The sequence below is a fragment of the Hibiscus syriacus genome, unplaced genomic scaffold, assembly GCF_006381635.1.
Source record: "Hibiscus syriacus cultivar Baekdansim isolate YM2019G1 unplaced genomic scaffold, ASM638163v2 tig00111390_pilon, whole genome shotgun sequence".
In the NCBI taxonomy this organism is placed as follows: Eukaryota; Viridiplantae; Streptophyta; class Magnoliopsida; order Malvales; family Malvaceae; genus Hibiscus; species Hibiscus syriacus.
In genome coordinates this window covers 979775-998082 of record NW_024063077.1, presented here as the reverse complement: position 1 = coordinate 998082, position 18308 = coordinate 979775, and the positions used below count along the sequence as shown (strand labels likewise).

General features: G+C 35.9%; 1 long non-coding RNA gene across 1 annotated transcript; it reads right to left on the bottom strand.

The window, feature by feature from the left end:
- Positions 1-358: 358 nt before the first annotated feature.
- Positions 359-17997, bottom strand: LOC120160082. The gene is made up of 3 exons (XR_005519406.1): positions 17986-17997; positions 4150-4154; positions 359-489 (listed from the first exon to the last, which is right to left on the bottom strand). It is a non-coding gene; the product is annotated as an uncharacterized LOC120160082 (long non-coding RNA).
- Positions 17998-18308: the final 311 nt, after the last annotated feature.

Here is an 18308-nt window from a genome sequence, read left to right as displayed (position 1 = left end):
ATTTTTACATCCGAGTCAGATATATGTTTTATTCCTGAATATATTTAAATTTTACTTTTTTATTTATAAATTGATTTACGATTTTAAGTGTTTTAACAAAAATTTTAATTTTTTTTGGGATTTTTACGGTGGGTCGCTCCGGTGGCCCTAATGTGACACCCCAGATAGGATCGGGCTACCCATATCGGTCTGAGGGGGTTACAGTTCATCAGGTGCAAAATTTGGTGTTATGAAATGACACAGATAATACATTCTTTAATTGTCTACTATGGAAGTTAACATTAGCAATTTGGTTATTGAGCTACTTATAAAAGTTTTTATCATATTGAGACACTTCCTTTGTATTTGATTTAAATTTAATTCATCCAGGTTTCCTTTCTCCAGATTACCTCAGAAATTAGGAAAGGGAAGTTCTTCTGTTATCCTTATTAAGGGTATTCCAACATGCAAGAAAAATGGTGCAAAGCTTGCCATGAATAACTTGAAGGACTAAAAAATTTGATCAATAGGATCAGTCAAGATCTCACCAAAAAAACCAAAATAGTTATTTGAATCTTCACAAAAAAGCTAAAATAGTTACCATCACCCTTTCCCAAAACCAAAACGACCATCCTCACCTCTGGCCAGTCCATTAAAGCAAGCCAGAGGTGCATATAGTGGAGAGAAGAGGGGGTGAAAAAGGGAATATGTAAGTGTCGCTCTAAGCATAGATTTTGTTTAACACACCCCCGTAGTCTCCTTAGTTTAGGCCCAATGCAACCACAACCAAAGCAGCGACCCAAACATATGGTTGAAAAAGTTGGCCAACCCCTCTATCTAACATTATTGCACTTAAGGGGATCGATCGTGTGTTGGAGGAAGCACTAGTAAGCTACGATAAATCAAACTGCGGATGACGCAACCTTAAAGAAGGACATGGAAAAGCAGTAAAAGCTTCCACAACGACTACGAGTACGTAAAAACAATTATGGTCATACATGTTTTTGACAAGAATACCTCTACGAGAAACTATGAGAAACTTTCAAAGTACATCTTAATCATGTACAAAAAAAAACCCCTCTCCTAGGATAACGTGTAATATTTTGAAAAAAAGTAATGTATACAAACATTTTGACATCTCCGTATGGCTTTCAAATCTCCTAGAATATTCTTTATTCTCCGCCGTAATGCCATGACGTTAAGTTGCACCTTCACTTTGCTGTGGGGATACCCCTCAAAAGAGACGAGATAACTCCAAATGCGAGAGAAGCTTCTACCCATTAACTGCTGAAACATTGAGCTACCTTCGTACACACTGACCGTGAGTTGCCTAAGGGGTCTAGATTCCTCTGCTTCGACATTGAGATGTCTTTTTCTTGGTAATACCATGGCAAATAAGCATTGGTTTTACCTACGGTGTATGGTATGCATAAAGACACATCCGCTCCCACTACAATGTTCTACCGAAAATTGAATAACCTCCTCTACTTGGTTGAATAAGGATTAAGATGCCTCGCGTTCTTCTCAGGCAGATAGGATTATGTCTTGAACACAGACTAAAAACTTAAGAGCCTCCATTTTAGCGTCGATATGACTTTGCCACTACAGCAAAATAGGTATATAATGGCATTTTTCGCGGCGTTTTCAAAGTAAACGCCACTAAATTTGTACATATCGCGGCGTTTATATCCAAAACGCCACTAAATGGTAACATTAACGGTGTTTTTCAACAAATGCTGTTAAAACTCGTACTTTAGTGGTGTTTTTAAATAAACGTCGCAATACAGTACATATATTGTGGCTTTTTTAGACAAACGCCGCTAAAACCTAGTACTATAGTGGCCTTTTAAGTAAAACCGCCGCTAAAACTCGTACTTTAGTGGCGTTTATTCGACAAACACCGCTAAAGTATCTTTAGCGGTATTTGTTTGTTTACAAAACGCCGCCATAGAATCGTTCCTTAATGAAGTTTTTAAACAAATGTCGCAATAGCGTACATATATCGTGGCATTTTTAGATAAACGCCACTAAAACCTAGTACTTTAGTGGCGTTTTAAGCAAAAATGCCGCTAAATACTCATACTTTAGTGGAAAACCTATTACTTTAGTGGCGTTTACCCTTTAACCCTTTCTCATTATTTTCCCCTTAACCTATTTTTTCATTCCCGCCGTTTATCCAAACCCATATGATGCTTCTTCGCCGATCTCACTTTCTCTTCGATGAATTTGTTGTTTCTTCTTAAAGCTATTGAAAATTTGCAATAAACGCAATCAGACAGATACCCAAAATCATTCGAGAGTTTCCTCGACTGCTCAATGAAGAAACTAAACACGAAGCCAGAATATCCCACTTTTCTCTTTTAATTTACTTCTTACTTCCCAAAATCTGGCAGCCATAGAAGTACTGAGGGCTCGTTCATCATTTAAACCTGAAATCTTTGATATTAACAGCAACAACGAAGCGTGTAGGCCTTGGCGTCACAGGTTGTCAATGGCTTTCACCTGGTGTTCCTCTCTCAGAATCACTCTTCTTCTCCTCCTTCTTGCTGCTATCGTTTTCGCTTGTTTCACCTTCCCCGTTGAAATGGTTTGGGTTTTCTAGCTTTTTACATGTTTTCTTGATCTGGGTATATTTCTTTTCTCTTGTTTATTCTTTATTTTGCCTTTTTCTTTTGGTTTTCTAATATGGGTACTTCTTGTTTTCTCCTTTTGGATTGATAATTTGATTTATTTATTGATTTTCTGGGTTTTTTTAATCCAGGCAAGTTTGTTCCTTTTTTATAAGATTTTTTGGATTTTTCTTGTTTCTTCCGTTTTGCTTGTTGATCTTGGACCTTGGGGTCCACTTGTGTTGGAAGTCACATTGAAATCCCCCTGTAATTTCTTTACGCTTCCATTAGCATCTATTTTTGTGTTTACTTTATGCATTGCATTTGATTTGCTATTATACCAATCTCATAAACTAAATATATATTGTTCATTGCTGTCAAGACATTTTTCAACTAATTAGTTGTGAATAAAAGTATCATAACATTTTTCCTTTCAACTCATATTTCTTTGTTGACTTGCAGGGCTATTGCTTACATTCCTTTGACAGTCTTGGCGGTTCTAGATTCAGTGCTTACTGTAAGCATTAAACTCCTTTACTAATGCTTCATTGTAGCCAAATCATTGCCATTTTTTAGTATGAATTCCTTTCTTGTTCATGATATTTTAACTTATCATTCGTGTCTCCCTCGTATGATATGGAGTAACAATCCAAGATCTCGCATTCATTCTTAGCGATTGCCTTCTGTAGACCATGGATGGTGCCCTGCCCGTGCAACTTACTACTATTTTAGGATTTAAATCCATTCCAATTAGTTCTTATTCCAGGAATGAAAGTCTATGTCACTGATAAGAAGGAAATTATTATGGAACCATCATTAAAGTGGGCGGGGAATCCTAACATAGTTAATTATCACACTTAAAGCTTTTGGATTGAAAGCCACTGTTCAGGTATTTTATAGTGTACTGGTTCATTAAAATAAAGAAATATGCATTTCAACACAGAAGAGAATGTGTATACATTTTGTCCATCTCTCTTATTAATAAATATATGTGCATCAATAACAAAATGGTTCAACGAGATCTAGATGGAAATCGATGCTTCAAGTGATGAGCATTAACTTTTTATTTTCTTCCCAATCTTTCATAATCATAATTAATTATAGTTAATTTTGGTAAGTAGCTTATATTTCATAATTTTCATTTGATATTTTATATTAAAACAAGAAAATTGTAAGATTTCTTTTATCTTCTTGTGGAAAATTCACCATTAACAAATGTAGAAAACCTTTGTATCTGTTGTTTATCTTAATTAGAGACAAGTACAACCCTTTTCTAGGTTCATAACAGTTCTATGAATTATGCGCTCCTTTCTTTCAAAGTGCTTATATTTGTCTACTTGAATGGTTTATTTAATGTCCCTAGGTTTTCTGTGACCGATAATTTTTGGCTTTCAACTAACTATGTAAATTATACAATTTGATTCAACTAACTTCTGTCAAACTTCCTGTTCTAGGACATGGCGAGGTTTATAAGCCATGAATTGGAGATTAAGCTTAAGGAGTAATGAAGTGGGCTACCTCCAAATGTAACGCATTTTTTCTTTCCCATTTTCTGTATGACGAGAACTTTGAGTTTTATCACTAGTTCACTACTAGTGCTGGTTGTAAATGGTATGTTTGTGTGGTATAGACTACAAATTGTTCTTTCCCATCTTAGGTGTTATTATTGTTTATTCTAGTTAACAATGGTGAACTACATTATATTTTACGTAATTTAAACTTTGATTTATTATTATGAATTTCAAGTTTCTTGTTATAGATTTCAAGTTTGTGTCTTAATTAAAATTTATGGTTGTTGTTAATTAGATAAAGCTAAATGGTATTAAATTTAGGTGCTGTAGAGCATAAATTAAATATGCAAAATCAATTAATATTAACTAATGAAAGGTAATTAGCGACATTTGTATTTAAAAAATGCCGCTATAGGTCTGACCTTTTGCGGCATTTGCTTGAAAAACATCGCTATAGATCTGACCTTTAGCGGTGTTTGTTCCAAAAACGCCGCTATAGATATTAATCTTTTACGATGTTTATTCTAAAAACGTCGCTATCGATCTGACCTTTTACGGTGTTTGCTTGAAAAACGCCACTATAGATCTGACCTTTAGCGGCGTTTGTTCCAAAAACGCTGCTATAGATCTCAACCTTTAGCGGCGTTTTTTTTCTCAAACGCCGCTAAATTTAGCGGTGATGGTATGGCCGACGCTTCTTGCGTCGTTTTTTCTATAACCACGATTACTTTTAGCGGCGCTTAAAAACGCCGCTATAGGACTAAAAATATGCCGCTAAAACTCTATTATGCTGTAGTGTGTCTTGTTTTCACTATGGCAAAGATGTCTTAGTTTTACCTATAGTGCATGAAGCACATTGAGATTCATCTTCACCCACCGTAGTGCGCTATTGTAGACCAAAAAGCCTCATCTACTTGACCAAATCACATTGGATTCCTTGCGCCTTTCTCAGATTGACGAGATTATGTACCAGACTCGGCCGAAAGAGTTGAGAGCCTCCGCTCTGACAAATTGTTGAGATGTCCTTACCTAAAAAAAATAATGATATACCTCTAAAAACCCGACCAAAGTAGCGATCCCTCTCATTCTTGCTGATACATTGTGAGCCACCTCTAAAGAGTGTCGAGATGTCTCCATTTTAACGTTGAGATACCTTCGTGAAGGCAAAAGGAAAGTTGGCCCTTCCTCTTTAATTATCACATCGAAGAAGATGCCTCACCCAGATTATCATACCTATTTGGGGACGTTGAGTTGTCCTTTCATCAAAGAAGGGCCCAACAAAACATTTCCCATAGTCATACGATTGACCAAAAATTGAAAGATTCTCCAATTCACCTTGGTAACATCAAAAGACTAGCATATTCCTCCGAATCCCCCGCGTGAAACACCACATCCCGCGATTACCTCCGAACAAAGATTTGAGAAAGTAACCTGAATAATATCTTAGCTCTAACAGAGAAAACTTTGGAAATTTCCACACTAGCACATGATGGTGTGTCAAGAAGCCATTCCCTTGACTGTTGGCTCAGAAAAATCTTTATCTCTAACTCTTTTATAAATGTCAACGACTCAGCTAGAAAAAAAAATCTCCACTTTGACGAAATGTTGAGATGCCCCAACCCTAGAATCGAGGAAATACCTTCAGAAGCAAAGTAAGGACGCCTCCCGCTCTTGTTGAGACATTATAGAGTTGCCTCTAAAGAGTGCTGAGTTGTCTTTGCTACGACGTCGAGATGCCTTTGCCTTGGTAAGGGAAAAGTTGACATTCCCCCCACTTGTATCACGACAAAGATGCCTACCCCCAGCCACTCGAATTCTCCAAGGATGTCAAGATGCCTTTTCTTTGGCCAAAAGACCGGAAAAATCCCCAACCCATTTCCTATTACAACTCTATCTCTGCCACCGAGCGATTGACAAAAGAATTGAGAAGTCTCCACTGTCTATTCACAGCATCGAGACATGAACATAATCTCCCCTATCATATAGAACATATATGTGCAATGAGCAAAGGGAGCCTTCACACGAAAAAACCCTCTACGACCAAAAATGGAAAAGATACTTCCACTAAGACATAACGTCGAAGTCCCCTGCCAGGTAGTAAGAGAAACCTTTGTTCGTAGTCAAAATAGGAGCATCCAAATACCTCCGAACCAAACCTCCATCGTAAGCGTTGAGATTCATCGCTCCTCTTAAGGATAAATCGTATGAATAATATAACACTTTCGTGCATAGTGTTAAAAACCATTGCATAGAGAAAATCGTGCTACTAAACAAGACAAAAATGTATCCACTGTACCATAACAATAAGAAAACACTAGGTTTTAAGAAACGCAACAAAGTATATCGGGAGTGTAGAGGAACTTTTTCACCTAAGCGTCGTGAACTATGCATAAAGAAGTCTCCACGCCTTGATGTAAACCTTCGCACCTAGCGCTGAGGGTATTCAGTAGAGACGCCCCCTTATCCTCATATACACATTCGCATTTAACGTTGAGATCTTCCGCTGAATAGTTTAGGAAAATCCTCCGCATAGGCATTTAGTAAAGAAATCTCTAATTGCATTCACATCGAAGCACCAAAACACCCCACGAGAAGTTAACCTTTTCTCGTTTTCATTTCGATACCATTGTTACTTAGGGTGTTGATCGATTTCACTTTACGGAGTGTCTGCGAGTCACTATGCTCAGTTGAAATATGAAGTGTGGGATACTATTCTTAATGATTCAGAAAAGTAGGGTGGTCGTAGAAAGTCTCGTGTTCAAATGAATGAATTTCCTGATGTTCTAGTACAAAACGGTTTGTTTGATTGTAAACCTTCTAGAGGATTGTTCACATGGCACTGTGGCAGGGTGACTAATCCGACTATTGGGGAGCGATTTGATAGATCTTATCTGAATTATAAAGTATTCAATGAATTTACTGAAAATCATATCATTGCTATCTGATCATGGACACAGCATGGACAAGGCAGTATAATGGGCCATCTCATGGTGATTATTTTCGGTTTGAATGTAAGTTGAATGTGGTTGATACATGGAATTACTCTCATGGTAATGTTGTCGAGAAAATTAAAGTGGTTGGAGCCGCTCTTAATGATTGGCAGCATCCCAGAAACGTATTAAGAATTTGCTTGATAATTCTTTTGGCTTCAATGTTCCAGGGTTGCATGGCATCTTTCGTTTGCCGAGGTGGCCAAGTTTATTAATAAAAAACTTCATCTGAAGAGTTTGCTTGATAAAGAGGAGGTCTTTTGGCTTCAATGTTCCAGGGTTGCATGGGTTTCTAATGGTAACCATGATACGTCTTATTTCCATGCTTGGGCAAGCGGAAGGAGGAAGAAGAAATTTCTTCGTGGTATTTTTGACGATCAGGACAGTGTAGGAACGGTAAACATGACCTCAAGAATATTATTGTTAATTATTTTTTGAAGTTATTTACTTATTCTAATCCTGAGATTGATGATTCTATTCTTGTTGCCATTGAGCCTGTAATTTCTAATGAAATAAATAATACTCTATGTATGGATTTTACTAATGACGAGATTGTTGCAGTTTTCAAAGCCATTAATCCTCGGAAAGCCTCGAGAATTGACAGGCTACCTCTTAGCTTTTGTCATTTGCATTGGGATCTGGTGGGACAGGATGTTGTGAATTTGTGTTTTCAGCTTTTTGAGATGTGACCTGTATATGGGTTTGATGAACAAGATTGTTATTGTTCTAATCCCCAAGGTGTCTGATCTTACTACTCATACGAAGCATCTTCACCCTATTAGCCTCTGCAATGTGGTATACAAGATTGTTTCTAAAGTGCTTGTTTGTCAGATGAAATGTCTCATGTCAAAGTGTAACAGTGAGAATCAGGCAGCTTTCCTCCCTCGTCGACAAATTTTTTACAACATTCTGGTGGCCCATGAAATCCTTCCTTATATGAACTCTTCCAAGAATGGTATGAATAAAGGTGTTGGGCTTAAGTTAGACATGGAGAAGGCTTATGATAGAGTTGAGTGGTCCATTTTTAGAGTGTTATGCTGAGACTGGGTTTTTTTTCTACATGGGTTTATCTCATTATGCGTTGCGTTGTGTTGGTTACCTTTTCTGTTCGAGTGAATGGGTGTTTTTTGCAAGAGTTTAAGCCCACCAGGGGCTTAAGGCAAGGGGACCCGTTGTCTCCCTTCTTTCTCTTTTTGCACGTAGGGTCTCTCTACTTTGCTGCATAGTTTACAGAATCAAAGGAGGATTTAGGGTATTCGTGCAAGTCAGAATTGTCCCCGAGTCACTAACCTTCTTTTTGCTGATGATAGCGTTATTGTCATCAAGAACTCTATTCAGGAACCTGAGTAGGTTAAAAATGTGTTGCATGTGTATGAGTCCTTTGGGTAGATGGCTAATCTTGAAAAGTCTGTGTTGTACTTCAGTCCTAGCACTATTCAGTCTCGCTGTCATAAGATGTTATATATCTTTGGTATTGGTAAGGTTAATGACAATGGTCATTATCTTGGTATACTGCTTCATATCGGGAAGAACAATTGGGCATCTTAAAGATAGGGTGTACAATGACATTGAGGGTTGGTCTAAGTAGTTTATTTCTTATGGGGGTCGCGAGGTTTTTCTCAAGGTCGTTGCCCAAGCCCTTAGTATGTGATTTCGTGTTTTCTTCTTCCTGATGGTTTGGCGCTATTGGTGGTAATGTGATGTTTCTAAGCGTGGCTAGCCGTTGGTTGCGTGAAAGGCTATGTGTAAGCCTAAACGCGAGGGTGGCTTTGGTTTTTGTGACCTATATAGTTTTAACATTACTCTTCTAGGTAAACAAATTTGGCATTTTATTAAGGATCCTTACAATTTAGTAGCTCGTGTCTTCCGTGCAAAGTTGTAACAGCCCGTATATATATCCTAATACGAGTTAAAGATGTCACATCAACTCAATTGATATTTGTTGAACTTAAATATTTAAAAATTTTGTTTCATTTAATAATTTCTTTTTTAACTTTAAAAACTTCTTCCTTAATCATATAAATTTATAAAATATTGTTTGATCATTGAAACTAATCCAATTTCAATTAGTAATTAGATAATTCATTATTGTTTCATATTGAAATACAATTGCCTAATACCACTTGATTTTAAACCATTTAAAATATAACATTTATATTATTCACACATAAATATGACTAATACTAAAATTAGACAAAACTAAAGAAAATAATCCTTAATTACTAAAAAATTGTTGTCTCTTGATTATTCTAGTATATAGCTTAATCAAGAAATCAAAAATAAAATCTTACCTCTTCAAGCAATGAAGTTTCAGCCAAGAGTTTTGAAGCTGAAAAATTGTTGTCTCTTGATTATTCTAGTATTAATTCATAATACACATGGTATTTAAACTAATTAAATTGAATTTAAAATTTAATTATTGAGAAATTCCATTTTTACCATTAATGAATCTTAATAATTACCAAATGTCATTGCATTATCTTCCATTAAAATATTTCATAGTGAAATATGTACAAACTTAGCTTGACTTTCTATTTTGGCCATCAAATTTTTGAAAATTACATTTTAGTCACTAAAATTCTACCGTTCAACCAAATTTGAAAAATTATTCTGATCTGAGTTAAATTTCTCTTACCTAAAATATGAAAATAATATTTCCAACTATTTCCTAACATCCTTCAAATTTTCGTAAAATTCTGGTTCGATCCGATTATTCGATTTCAATATCGAACTTTATCATTTTATAGCTTTTAATACAAATCCCGTACCAAAAATCTAATTCACCCTAAACTTTTACAAAGTTCATATTTAGCCCCTAACTTTCAAAACTTCATTATAGTCACTAGCCAAAATTTAGGGCATTACATGATAATAAAGTTGTTAAATTACTAATTACTTCTAATTTATTAATTTTCTAATAAACAACAAGAATGATACTAAATTATTAATTATTAATTTACTAGATTTTACATATAGTTAAAAAACAAGGTAAAAATTCTGGTGAGAATAACGAGCAATGAGTCAAGTCAAGCAATAAGTTTTTTTTTACGAGCACGATTCAAGCAAAATTTTGTCTAGCTTAATGAACAACAAGTCGAGTAACAAACTTTTTTAACAAGAACAAGTTGAGCACAGCTCAGCTTGCGATCTACTAGCTTGATAAGCACTCCTAGTTTAGTATTTTAAAATAAGAGATTCACATTGAAGAATTATAGGAAAGTTCGAATAAAGGAGTAGAAAATATCCACCATTAATGCATAATATTCTCTTCTTGTGAATTAAGGTAACAATTACCTAAATTAATGTTTGAATTAATGTTGCTCTTTTTAATTTTAAACAATTTTTTTACAAGATATGATATTATTAAAGGAAACTAATTTCAAATTTGGGTAAAAAAATCCAAATGCACCTACTGGTTAAGATATTTCGCATCGCCAACGTTGCGCGAGTACACCCCTAACCTATTGGGTTTAGATTCACATTGACTTACATCCCTACGCCAACACACGAGGCAAAGTCTTGTCTTGCACATTTTGCAACACTCAAATTGCTTCATGTTTATAAACACCTTCCAGTGTTGCCACCAATGTGGGATATAAGCTTTTCATTTTCCTCAACATAATTCACAAGTAACTTATGTTAAGCATCAATTTCTCATTCATCACTCAACCATTTTGAGCATATGATATATCGTTGTAGATGTCTTATGGAGTAAAATATAAAATCATAATTTTTTTATTCTAATATCTATCTTACCTATTGAAAATATGCTTCAAAGTTTCAAAATACCCAGTTTTTTCTAACGGATTTTTTCAAATTCATTAATTTGATAACTTTTGAGGGCAATGTGTAACTTTACAACCACTTAAGATTTATACTCCGAAATCTTAAGTATACACTATTACCCAAAGAGAAATTACAAATATCAAACTATAAAAATTCTCTCATGATAGTTTGTTTGCACAATCGAATGCTCATATACACTAAGAACACTAGAATACGAATTACAATGGAGAATCACTAGTGTTCAATGAAAGATAAAAATGAGTACAAGTAGACACTTTTAGCTCTTGACTGTTTGGAATGGCACGCTCTCAATATTTTCCAAGTGTTTGATGTTGTTGGAAGGAGCTTGAATCAATTTGATGTATTAAATTTGCGCATTAAAGATTACATAAACATGAAGTTTCAATTTTTTTATGTTAGATTTGAAACTCTTCAATGAAAATATAAATTTTTTTACCATTGAAAATCCTATGATCGAAATTTTGATGAAAGTTTCAAAACCGCTTAACTCACTGTCTTTAGAAGTTTCAAAACTTTGATCTGAGTTTAAAAATTCTCGAGCCAAACTTGACAAAAAATTTATTATTTTCTATATTCCTAAGGAAATTTAACTTTGAAAAATGTTCTAAACTGTTTGATTGATATTTTTTACCTGATTTTTGCTCAGAAAATTCATTTAGGAGTTTTGGATAATTTTTTAATGAAATAGATAATTTATAATTTTATTTTACAAAATTGTATAATTATATATTTGAGGTTATACCAAAATCATTAATAATTTTATCAATCTCTCCTTTTTTTTATATAGCAAAATATTTTGTAAAATATTTAGGGTGATAAAAACCGAATAAAAATTTAAATTTAGTGATGATTTTGAAAGGAAAGTAATTCGGTAATCATAACAGAATCACAAGAATAATAGAGTGATTAAATATGTAGTTTATCCTTATTTTTTTAAAACGAAGTTGAGGCAAATGATATAACAATTTAAACTTCATGAGATAAAATGTCCATAAAAATATTTTAGGAGACAATTCAACGCAAAGTGTATAGTTTAAGAGATAATAGTGTATTTAAGTTTTTATTCAAAGGTTAATATATTATTTAGTAACTGATTTTAGTTTTAATGTTCAATTTGGTACTTGAGTGTTTTTTTTCTCAATTCAGTACCTAAGTTTTTCGATTCAGTATATGAATTTATTTGTACCTAACTACAAATAAATATCACGTCTCACAAAGATGGGGTCAAAGAAGTATAAAAATGAAAAATAAGTATCCTGAAATTTATCTATTTATTTATGAGGTTGAGAAATAATATTAAAGAAACTATAATGGGTACGAACCATGGGATTTCGATGGTAAAAAAAATTGTTGTTATTTCTTGAGGTTCCAGGTTCGATCACTATAAATATAAGGGTATGAACGCTACTTGTTAAATAAAAGGGTAAATCACACCATTCTTCACTGAACTATACTCTCTCTCCTATTTTACTCACTGTACTTTCAATTTTCTAATTTACTCACTGAACTTTCAAATTGCTCCTATTTTGATCACTCTAAATTATTTTATTATTATTTATGTATGTCATTATATTTTTAATTTTATATTTTTTATTCAATATAAAATAATTAAAAATAAAAAACAGAAGGTGGTCAGACGCCACCGTCGACCACCGTCAATAGTAGTAGATGGTGGCCGTTCGGTCTCAAATTTCATGGGTCTTGTTTGTCTCGACACCCTGAATCCGAATATGCCCTCCATTTTGCCGGAACTTGCTTTGAAGTCCACGGATTAGAGATTGAAAATGAGGAAGCTAAAATGTTTCAGTCAAGATTCATAGGTTTTGGGACATTTTCTGGTGAGACAACCACTAGATTCGAAATCAGGGGTCGAGACGAACAAGACCCATGAAATTTGGGATCGAACGATTACCGTCTACGACGATCAACGGTGGCCGACAGTGACATCCGACCACCTTCTATTTTTTATTTTATATTTTTAATTATTTGAAATTAAATAATAAAAATGTCACATCATTCATAAATAATAATAAAATAATTTAGAGTGACTAAACATGAGCAATTCGAAAATTCATTGAATAAATTAGAAAAATTGAAAGTACGGTGAGTAAAATAAGAGAATATAATTAAATGAGGAAGGATGTATTTTACCCTAATAAAATGAAATAGACCCTGACACGTGAGGCGTTTTTCCTGAAATATCACCTATACCCTATAATTTTCCCTATCAGGCACCCTTCAGACTATTTTTCCCGATCTAACACCCTTTACAGTAAGACGCGCCCCCTGCAGCGCGCTTTACGCTGATATGGCGTCACGTGGGGTAAGGCGCGCCCCCTGCAGTGCGCTTTACGCTGACATTGACACACGTGTCTAAAGCGCAGCCCCTGGGGCGTGCCTTACACCACGTAGGGCTATAGCGCGGGTCAGGGGTCGAGCTTTTCAATTATCGCATGCTCAATTATCAGACATGCATAATGCAAGGCGGGATACAGGGACCGCGCCTTGCATTATTTACCCGGACCTCTCAGTTTTAAAGATTCCTAATAAAAGGATCTAATACACGGTCCCTCTCCTAAAATTAAATAATTACAAAAATTAATTTTTAAACTAATAATCATGCATTAAATAAATAAATAAATTATTACTAATAATTTAAATTATATTAAAACGTTAAAATGTCACCGTATCAGCAAAATGTCGTGATTTATGATTTTCATCCAAGCGAAGTAGAATTCCTTCCATTTTATATCTGCAAAAAAAAATTAATTAAAAAATATTAAAAAATTTAAATACTTAAAAAATTAAAAAAATATTAAATATAATAAAATATACCTTAAATAGTTAAAATAGAATATAAGAGTATTTGAGAGAAGTTAAGAGGATTTGGTGTGATGAAAGTGATTGAGAATAGGGTATTTATAGGGAGGGGGTGGGGTGTGAACGGCCGGGGTAGGGGGTAAATAAACCTAAGGTGCGCCATAGGGGGCGCTTCTTTCTGACGCGTGTCAGCATTAAAGGTAAAGCGTGGCCTTGCCCCGCGCTATACCCATGTGACGCCAGATCAGCGTAAAGCGTGCTGTATGGGGCGCATCTTACCCCATGTGGTGCCAGCAAAGGGTGTTAGATCGAGAAAAATAGTATGAAGGGTGCTTGACAGGGAATATTATAGGGTATAGGTGATATTTCGAGAAAAACGCCGATACGTGACAAGGAGTTTATGAAATTTTCGTTTTATTGGTTAGGAAATTCAAATGGGGAAAGGGTTTGCTCAATCTTATCCTCATATTATTTTATTATTTACTTTTTAAAGTTTGTCTCCGTAAGGACCAATCAATAAATGATATGTGTTTATTGTCAAAATAAAATTGTTTTTGTACTGTCTTAGGTTAGGTGAGATGACGCTTTCGGACTTAAAACTATTTCAGTTACATTTACAACAACAAAACTCTATTCCCATATGCAATGGGGTAAGGGGGAGGTAGGGTAGTAGGCTGCCCCCAACGCCAGGTTGAGAGCAGCTTCCGTGGAAGACTTTTGGCAGTCAGAAAATTAAAAAATAAAGATAGAATGCAATGCATGTATAAATAAATAAATACATAGTTGAACAGTCTTCATATGCAGCCTTCATATGCGTGTCTGTAATGGGAAGTAATCCCCGCAAATAAATCCTTGCGTAAATAATCTCTGCATATAAAAAAACGTATATAAATTAGAATTCATGGAAATTACTACAAAGGCATTAAGAGGAAGACAGAGTTGTTACATCCTATGGTTGTGACCTGCACTACTCGGCTACCCTGGTCTTAAGTCTCCATACTTTCCTATCAGATGTCATGTCCTCGGTAAGGGCTAAATCCTTCAAATCAGATCTCAAGCAGTCTTCCCACTTCCGCCTTGGTCAACCTATCCTTCTGGCACCGTCGACTGTAATAGACTCTACCCTCCTGATCGCATCCGACGGTTTTCGCCTAAGGACATGCCCAAACCACCATAGTCTTCCCTCCCTTAATTTTTCGGATACAAGCACCACCCCCAATGACATCCTAATAGCAGAGTTTGGTGTCATGTCCCATAGAGTCCTACCACATGCCCATCAAAGTATTCTTATTTCTGCGGCCTCCATCCTCCTTACGTGATCCTTCTTGATTGCCCAACATTCTGATCCATACAACAGCGTTGGTCTTATTGCCATTCTATAAAATTTTCCCTTAAGTTTTAGAGGCACATTCTTGTCACACAAAACTCAAGTAGCAACCCTCTACTTTATCCATCCCGCCTTTATACGGTGTGTAACGTCATCATCTACACCCCCATCTTTATGTATCATAGACCCTAGGTACTTGAAACAATCCTTTAAAGGGATAACATGTCCTTCTATGCATACTTCTACATCTTCATCGTTTTGGTTCCCACTGAAGTTTGAACATAAATACTCTGTCTTTTCATTATTGATCCTTAGACCTTTTTCTTCTAAAGCAGTCTTCCAGGTAGTTAGTCTACTATTCATCTCAGTTTTTGTTTCAGCAACTAGGACAATGTCGTCAGCGAAAAGCATACACCGTGGAACACCATTTGGTGTCGTCCATAATCAAGGCGAAGATGTAAGGGCTAAGAGTCGACCCCTGGTGGAGTCCGATTTCCACCGGGAATGCCTCGGTGTCGCCAACTGTAGTCTTAACGTAAGTAGTAGATCTACAGTACATATCACGAATCGTCCGAATATAAGCAGTTGGGATCTATATCATTTCCAAGGTCTTCCAGATCGTATCGCGGGGAACGCTATCATACGTCTTCTCAAGGTCAATGAATGCCATGTGAAGATCTCTATTTTTTCCCCTATATTTCTCCATAAGCCTTCGAAGTAAATGAATCGCCTCCGTAGTAGACCTGCCTAACATAAAGCCAAATTGGTTTTTCGAAACCCTAGTAACCTGTCTCAACCTAGCCTCTATCACCCTTTCCCATAGCTTCATAGTATGGATGAGTAGTTTAATACCTCTGTAGTTGCCTCAACGTTGGGGATCTCCTTTATTCTTATAGATTGGTATCACCGTAGACTCTCTCCACTCCTCTGGCATCTTGGATATCTTTAAAATAATATTAAATATTTGGTCAACCACTTAACTCCCTCTTCTCTTACGACCAACCACACAGTGATAGGAATTTGATCTGGACCGACAGCTTTGTCCCTCCCCATATTTCTAAGAGCCATTTTGACTTTCTCAAACCCAATTCTACTTGTAGGATAGTCTTTGGTCGTAGTATGATGATCGGCTGACCCATCGACAATACTATCTCTACAGGGAGAGGCACCCTCATTAAATAAGCCAAAGAAGTAACTACCCCAAACCCTCTTAATATCTTGATCTTTCACTAAAAGAACACCATTGTTGTCCTTAATAAACCTAATGCTACCTAGATTTTTTTTCCTATTTTCCCTGGATTTTGTAAGCCTGAAGATGTTGTTTTGTCCTTCCTTGGTGTCTAATCTCTTGTACATTTCCTCGTATGTCTTATCATTTTCTTTAGCCACTGTTTTCTTGGCTTCCCGCTTTGCCTCCTTGTATCTTTGTTTAGCTCTCGATTTTTCATTGTCGTCAGTGTATTGTAGAAACTCCTTGAAGCAAGTTTGCTTTGTCTTCACCTTAGTTTGGACTTCGTCGTACCACCACCACGATTCTTTATGTTCCTTGACCTTCCCTGTCGACAACCCAAGGGTGTTTTTCCCCACCTCTCTAATGGAATTTTCCATATTTTTCCATAACATGTCTACATTATTTGAGTTTGTAGTTCCAAAACTTGTATTAGACAAAACCTTACTCCTAAAGTCATCAATTATCGCTCCATGTAAGTTCTTCCAAAGAATCCTAGGATTACCAAGTTTAGCCCTCCTATGAGTGCTCCGCCCGTGGCGTACACGGAACACCAAAACCAACAATCTGTGTTGTGATGCACATGTCTCTTCAGGGAACACCTTACAGTCAATGCAAGCCCATCGATCCCGATTTCAAATCAGAATGTAGTCGATTTAGGTATAATGTCCCCCGCTATGAAACGTAATTAAGTTCACATCTCTCTTGTTAAAGAAGGAGTTAGTGACCACCATATCGTGTGCAGTAGCAAATTCAAGCAACGTACGCCCCTCCTCGTTTCTACTACCAAAATCGAAACCCCCATGAACACCATCATACCCGTCGGTTGCACTACCTATATGGCCATTGAAGTCTCCCCTTATGAAAACTCTTTGGTTCTTCGGGATTCTCCTAAGTACATCATCTAACTGATCCCATAAGCAACGTTTATCCCCCTCCCCTAGGCCAACGTGTGGGGAGTACACAGAAAGGATATTCACCACTTTCGCTTCTATAATAACCTTAATCATCATGATCATATCCCGGTATCTACAAACTTAAACTACATTTTCCTTGAGCCTATAGGATACGAAGATACCCACCCCATTTCTAGTATTATCTACGCCCGAATACCATAACTTGTACCTATTACACTCTCTGGCGCGAGCCCCTTTCCACCTAGTCTCCTGAATACATGCAAAATCTATTTTTCTATTACTAAGTACGTCGGTCAGCTCCGGCAGCCTAGCATTTAATGTGGCTACATTCAACGAACAAACTCTAAGTCTAGTCTCCTTAAGGAACTATGAAAAAGGAATCCAAAGAAGACAGAAGATGCACCAATAAAACGCTAGAGAATTGAGGGGTACTAAAAAGCCTAGTTGGTTACTTAATAGGATTTTACGACAAATTAACACTATCTTACTTAACTTTAGGCCAACAGCTAGAAACCAATGATTGGATTTATATCTTACTCAAATATGTAAAAGTTAGATACAACAGTCATTTTTATCTTTGTATCCAAATCCGAACATGTCAAACATATTTAACTTATTTAACCCCAAGATCTATAACTTTTAAAGCATCAACATATTTGATTTAATAAATTTCTAGCTACCATAAACAGACTAAAAATATAAGCTAAAAGAAATCAATCAAATGCTAACTCTAACAGGCATATCTCACTAGAATAACATTGAATCATATTATTCAAAACCAAGAACCCGAGTTAAACTATCAAACGCTAACAAAAGAGTAAGGGGAAAAAACAACTAAAATTGTTGGGATATATATAAAAAGAAAGGCAGTTCAAAACCAGATAACAGTGAAGAACCCGAAGAAGAGATCCGTGAAGAACCTGATTTAGGTGAGACCCAAACCCAGTTAGAGATCCGTGACGGTGAAGAACACAATTTAGGTGAGACTCAAACCCAGGAAGAGATCCGTGAAGAACCTATTTTCGGCTGAATCAAACTCTGCTTCCGTAGTGGAACAGAGAGAGAACAAAAACAACTGAAATTTCCGAGAATGAGAAACGAGAGAATGGAAGCTGATATA